Raw genomic sequence first — 6723 nt, forward strand, 5'->3', positions numbered from 1 at the left:
CGCACCTTAATCTATGAGGTGTAAAAACTCCACCGTTGGAAAATACATAAGAGAGAAAGGTCTAGGCATGGCCAAATGGCCAGCCTCCCCAAATGTCAAAAATGGCATAAGCTCCTTGATACAATAGTAAAAAGTGCTATTTATACTAAACTAGTTACTAGGGTTTACAGAAAATAAGTAACTAAGTGCAGATAGTGCATAAATCCACTTTTGGGGCCCATTTGGTGTGTGTTTGGGCTGAGTTTTGAAGCTTTTACGTGCATAGGCCTTTCTTGGAGTTAAACGCCAGCTTGGATGCCAGTTTGGGCGTTTAACTCCAGTTTTGGTGCCAGTTCTGGCGTTTTACGCCAGAAAAAGGTCTCTGATGAGCGTTTGGACGCCAGTTTGGGCCATCAAATCTCGAAAAAAATATGAATTATTATATATTGCTGGAAAGCCCAAGATGTCAAATTTCTAACACAATTGAGAACGCACCAATTGGGCTTCTGTAACTCCAGAAAATCCACTTCGAGTGCAGGAGGGTCAGAATCCAACAGCATTTGTAGTACTTTCTCAGCCTCTGAATCAGACTTTTGCTCAGGTCCCTCAATTTCAGCCAGAAAATACCTGAAATTATAGAAAAACACACAAACTCATAGTAAATTCTAGAAATGTGATTTTTGCATAAAAAATAATAAAAATATACTAAAAAATAACTAAAACATACGAAAAACTACCTAAAAACAATCCAAAAAGCGTATAAATTATCCGCTCATCACAACACCAAACTTAAATTGTTGCTTGTCCCCAAGCAACCAAAAACAAAATAGGATAAAAAGAAGAGAATATACAATAAATTTCAAAATATCAATGAAGCTTAGTTCTAATTAGATGAACGGGACTAGTAGCTTTTTACTTCTGAACAGTTTTGGCATCTCACTTTATCCTTTGAAGTTTAGAATGATTGGCATCCATAGAAACTCAGAATTCAGATAGTGTTATTGATTCTCCTAGTTTAGTATGTTGATTCTTGAACACAGCTACTTATGAGTCTTGGCCGTGACCCTAAGCATCTTATTTTTCAGTATTACCACCGAATACATAAATGCCATAGACACATAACTGGGTGAACCCTTTCAGATTGTGACTCAGCTTTGCTAGAATCCCTAGTTAGAGGTGCCCAGAGTTCTTAAGCACACTCTTTTTTGTTTGGATCACGACTTTAACCACTCAGTCTCAAGCTTTTCACTTGGACCTTCATGACACAAGCACATGGTTAGGGACAGCTTGATTTAGCCGCTTAGGCCAGGATTTTATTCCTTTGGGCCCTCCTATCCATTAATGCTCAAAAGCCTTGGATCCTTTTTACCCTTGCCTTTTAGTTTAAAGGGGTACTGGCTTTTTGCTCTTGCCTTTTGGTTTAAAGAGCTATTGGCTTTTTCTGTTTGCTTTTTCTTTTTCTTTCTTTTTTTATTTTTTGCCTTTTTTTCGCAAGCTTTGTGTTTTTCACTGCTTTTTTCTTGCTTCAAGAATCAATTTTATGATTTTTCAGATTATCAATAATATTTCTCTTTTTTCATTATTCTTTCAAGAGCCAACAATTTTTATGCACTATTTAAGCATTCATTCAGAAAACAAAAAGTATTGCCATCACATCAAAATAATTAAACTAATTTCAAGATAAATTTTGAAATTCATGCACTTCTTGTTCTTTTGCAAATAGAAATATTTTTCATTTAAGAAAGGTGAAGGATTCATGGAGCATTCATAACTTTAAGACATAGACACTAAAAACCAATGATCATGTAATAAATACACAAACATAGACAAAACATAAAATATAAAAACCGAAAAACAGAAAAATAAGAACAAGGAAATTAAAGAATGGGTCCACCTTAGTGACGGCAGTTAGTTATTCCTCTTAAAGATCCTATGGAGTGCTTGAGCTCCTCAATATCTCTTCCTTGCCTTTGTTGCTCCTCCCTCATGGCATTTTGGTCCTCTCTGATTTCTTGGAGGATAATGGAGTGCTCTTGGTGCTCCATCCTTAGTTGCTCCATGTTGGAACTCAAATCTCCTAAAGAGGTGTTGAGTTGCTCCCAATAGTTGTGTGGAGGAAAATGCATCCCTTGAGGCATCTCAGGGATTTCTTGATGAGGAATTTCCTCATACTCTTGTTGAGGTCCATGAGTGGGCTCTCTTATTTGCTCCATCCTCTTTTTATTGATGGGCTTGTCCATTTCAATGAGGATGTCTTCCTCTATAACAATTCCAGCTGAATTGCATAGGTGACAGATGAGATGAGGAAAGGCTAACCTTGCAAAAGTGGAGGGCTTATCAGCCACCTTGTATAGTTCTAAAGGTATGATCTCATGAACTTCCACTTCCTCTCCACTCATGATACTATGGATCATGATAGCCCGATTCACAGTTACTTCGGATCGGTTGCTAGTAGGAATGATAAAGCATTTGATGAACTCCAACGATCCTCTAGCCACGGGTTTGAGGCCAGGCCTTCTTAGTTGAATCGGCTTGCCTTTGGAGTCTCTCTTCCATTGGGCTCCTTCCACACAGATGTCCATGAGGACTTGGTCCAACTTTTGATTAAAGTTGACTCTTCTAGTGAAAGGATGAAAATCTCCTCTCATGATTGGTAAGTTGAATGCCAACCTCACAATTTCTGGACTGAAATCCAAGTATTTTCCCCGAACCATTGTGAGCCAATTCTTTGGGTTCAGGTTCATACTTTGATCATGGTTCTTAGTGATCCATGCATTAGCATAGAACTCTTGAACCATTAAGATTCCGACTTGTTGGATGCGGTTGGTGAAAACTTCCCAACATCTTCTTCGTACTTCATGTCGGATCTCCGGATGTTCACTCTTTTTTAGCATGAAGGAGACCTCAGGGATCACCTTTTTCTTGGCCACAACTTCATAGAAGTGGTCTTGATGGACCTTTGAGATGAATCTTTCCCTCTCATATGATTCAGAGGTGGAAGCAGCTGCCTTCCCTTTCCTCTTTCTAGAGGTTTCTCTGGCCTTAGGTGCCATTAATGGTTATGAAAAAATAAAAAGCAAAGATTTTTCCCACACCAAACTTAAAAAGTTTGCTCGTCCTCGAGCAAAAGAAGAAAGAAGGGAGTATAAGAAGAAGAAACGGAGGAGATGGAAGTGTATTAGTGGTTCGGCCAAGGGGGGTGAAGAAGTGTTTGTGATGTGTGAAATTGAGGGTGGTGAGGAGGGATATTTATAGGGTAAGAGGGGGACGGAATCTGTGTGAAAATGGGTGGGTTTGGGGGGGAATGGTTTGAATTTGAATGGTGAGGTAAGTGGGATTTTATGAGGGATTTTTTAGGAAGAGTGGGTGGATGTGAGTGGTGGAGAGATTATGGGGAAGAGGGTAGGATTTGATAGGTGAATGGTGTTTGGTGAAGAGTGTTATTGAAAGGTGTGAAGAGGAGAGAGAATGAGTTGGGATAGGTGGGGATCCTGTGGGGTCCACAGATCCTGAGGTGTCAAGGATTTCTCATTCCTACACCTTTTTGGCGTTTTAAACGCCCTCTGTGTGCCATTTCTGGCATTAAACGCCAAACTGATGCCTCTTTCTAGCGTTAAACGCCAGTCTGGCTGCCAATTCTAGCGTTTAACACCCAGAATGCTGCCAGATTGGGCGTTAAACGCCCATTCTACTACCCTTACTGATGTTTAACGCCAGCCAGACACCAGACACCCTTTTCTGGCATTAAACGCCAGTCTGTGTGCCATTTTTGGCGTTTAACTCCCAGAATGCTGCTAGACTGGGCGTTAAACGCCCATTTTGCTATCTTTACTGGCGTTTAAACGCTAGTAAGCATGTCCTCCAGGGTGTACTATTTTTTATGCTGTTTTTGATTCCGCTTTAATTCTGCAGCTATTTTTGTGACTCCATCTGATCATCAACCTAAAGAAAACATAGACTAAAACTGGAAAATAAAATGAAAAAGTAATTAACATAGATAAATAAGATTGGGTTGCCTCTCAATAAGCGCTTCCTTAATGTCAATAGCTTAACAGGAAGCTCTTACAGAGCTTCACAGATACTCAGAGCATGATTGTGGCCTCCCAACACCAAACTTAGAGTTTGAATGTGGGGGCTCTTCTTGACTCTGTATGGAGAGAATTGGATGAAGCTTTTCATGCTGCTTCTCTATGTTTACAGAAGAAGATCCTTGAGTCTTAAATAGTCCTCATTCAATTGAAGGACTAACTCTCCTTTTTCCACATCAATCACAGCCCTTACTGTGGCTAGGAAGGGTCTTCTAAGGATGATGGATTCATCCTTATCCTTCCCAGTGTCTAGGATTATGAAGTCAGTAGGGATGTAAAGGTCTTTAACCTTCACTAGGACATCCTCTACAAGTCCATAAGCCTGTTTCATTGATTTGTCTGCCATCTCTAGTGAGATTCTTGCAGCTTGTACCTCAAAGATCCTTAGTTTCTCCATTACAGAGAGCGGCATAAGGTTTATACCTGACCCCAGGTCACACAGAGCCTTCTCAAAGGTTATGGTGCCTATAGTACAAGGTATTAAGAACCTTCCAGGATCCAGTTTCTTCTGAGGTATTTTTAGCTGAACCAAGGCATTCAGTTCATTGATGAGCAATGGAGGTTCATCCTCCCAAGTTTAATTACCAAATAACTTGGCATTCAGCTTCATGATTGCTCCTAGATACCAAGCAACTTGCTCTTCAACAATATCTTCATCCTCTTCAAAGGAAGAATACTCATCAGAGCTCATGAATGGAAACAGTAAGTTCAATGGAATCTCTATGGTCTATGTATGAGCCTCAGACTCCTTTGGTTCCCTATTAGGGAACTTCTCAGTGGTCAATGGACGTCCTTGAGGTCTTCCTAACTGAAAATCCCTGCCTTTTCCTCCTCTATAGGTTCGGCCATTTTGGTTATAGTATGGCCTTGCACTCTCTTTTTGGATTCTCTTCTGTATTGCTTGGGAGAGTACTAGGAGGAGTTTCAGTAACTCTTTTACTCAACTGATCCACTTGTGCCTCCAAATTTCTGATGGAGGACCTTATTTCAGTCATGAAACTGAGAGTGGTCTTAGATAGATCAGAGACTATGTTTGCTAAGCCAGAGCAGCTCTGCTCAGAATTCTCTGTCCGTTGCTGAGAAGATGATGGAAAAGGCTTGCTATTGCCAAACCTATTTCTCCCACCATTATTATTATTGAAGCCTTGTTGAGACTTCTATTGATCCTTCCATGAGAAATTTGGATGATTTCTCCATGAAGAATTATAGGTGTTTCCATAGGGTTCTCCCATGTAATTCACCTCTTCTATTGCAGGATTCTCAAGGTCATAAGCTTCTCCTTTAGAGGAAGTTTCTTTAGTACTGCTGGATGCAGCTTGCAATCTAGTCAGATTCTGAGAAATCATATTGACTTGCTGTGTTAATATTTTATTCTAAGCCAATATGGCATTCAGAGTATCAATTTTAATAACTTCTTTCTTCTGAGTCATCCCATTATTCACAGGATTTCTTTCAGAAGGTACATGAACTGGTTATTTGCAACCATCTCAATGAGTTCCTAGGCTTCTGCAGGTGACTTCAGATGAAGAGATCAACCAGCAGAATGGTCCAACGACATCTTGGACAACTCAAATAGACCATCATAGAATATACATATTATACTCCATTCTGGAAGCATGTCAGAAAGACACCTTTTGGTTGATTGCTTGTATCTTTCCCAAGCTTCATAAAGGGATTCACCTTCCTTCTGTTTAAAGGTTTGGACTTCCACTCTAAGCTTGCTCATCTTTTGAGGTGGAAAGAATTTGGTCAAGAAAGCATTGACCAACTTGTCCCAAGAGTTCAGGCTTTCTCTAGGTTGTGAGTCCAACCATATCCTAGCTCTGTCTCTTACAGCAAAGGGAAAAAGCATAAGTCTGTAGACCTCAGGATCAACCCCATGGTCTTAACAGTATCACAGATCTCCAAGAACTTAGCTAAGAACTGATGAGGATCTTCCGATGGAAGTCCATGAAACTTGCAATTCTGTTGCATTAGAGAAACTAATTGAGGCTTAAGCTCAAAGTTGTTTGTTCTAATGGCAGAAATTGAGATGCTTCTTCCAAAGAAGTTGGAAGTTGGTGCAGTATAGTCACTAAGCATCTTCCTTGCATCTCTGGCATTGTTGTTGTGTTCGCCTTCCATGTCTGCTTCTTTTTTGAAATTTTTTGTAAGGTCCTCTTCGGAGTGTTGTGCTTTAGCTTCTCTTAGCTTCCTCTTTAGAGTCCTTTCAGGTTCAGGATCGGCTTCAACAAGAATGTTTTTATCCCTGTTTCGCTCATATGAAAAAAAAAAAGAGAACAAAGGGAGTAGTGGAATCCTCTATGTCACAATATAGAGATTCCTTGAGGTGTCAGAGGAAAAGAAGAATAGAAGGATGAGATAGAGGGAGAATGAGAAGAATTCAAACACAGAGAGAGGGTGAGGGTTCGAATTATTAGATGAGTAGAAGAGAAGTATTAGCAAATAAATAGAAAGAGATGAAAGAGAGAGTATTCGAAAATTAAAACTAAAACAATTAGTTAATTAAAACGATTTTTGAAAAAGTGGTTAGTGATTTTCGAAAATTAGAAGTGGAAAAGTAGTTAGGCGGTTTTGAAAAAGATAAGAAATAGTAAACTTTTTTTTTAAATTAAAACAAACAAGTCAAGTACTTAGTTGAAAAAGATTTGAAAAT

At 39.5% G+C, this 6723-nt stretch overlaps 1 non-coding gene across 1 annotated transcript; it reads left to right on the plus strand.

Annotated features, from left to right (window-relative positions):
• The first annotated feature begins 5679 nt into the window (after positions 1-5679).
• On the plus strand, positions 5680-5787 carry LOC130958774 (small nucleolar RNA R71). Its single transcript, XR_009077880.1, has one exon. It is a non-coding gene; the product is annotated as a small nucleolar RNA R71 (small nucleolar RNA).
• Positions 5788-6723: the final 936 nt, after the last annotated feature.

The sequence above is a fragment of the Arachis stenosperma genome, chromosome 10 (genome assembly GCF_014773155.1).
Source record: "Arachis stenosperma cultivar V10309 chromosome 10, arast.V10309.gnm1.PFL2, whole genome shotgun sequence".
In the NCBI taxonomy this organism is placed as follows: domain Eukaryota; kingdom Viridiplantae; phylum Streptophyta; class Magnoliopsida; order Fabales; family Fabaceae; genus Arachis; species Arachis stenosperma.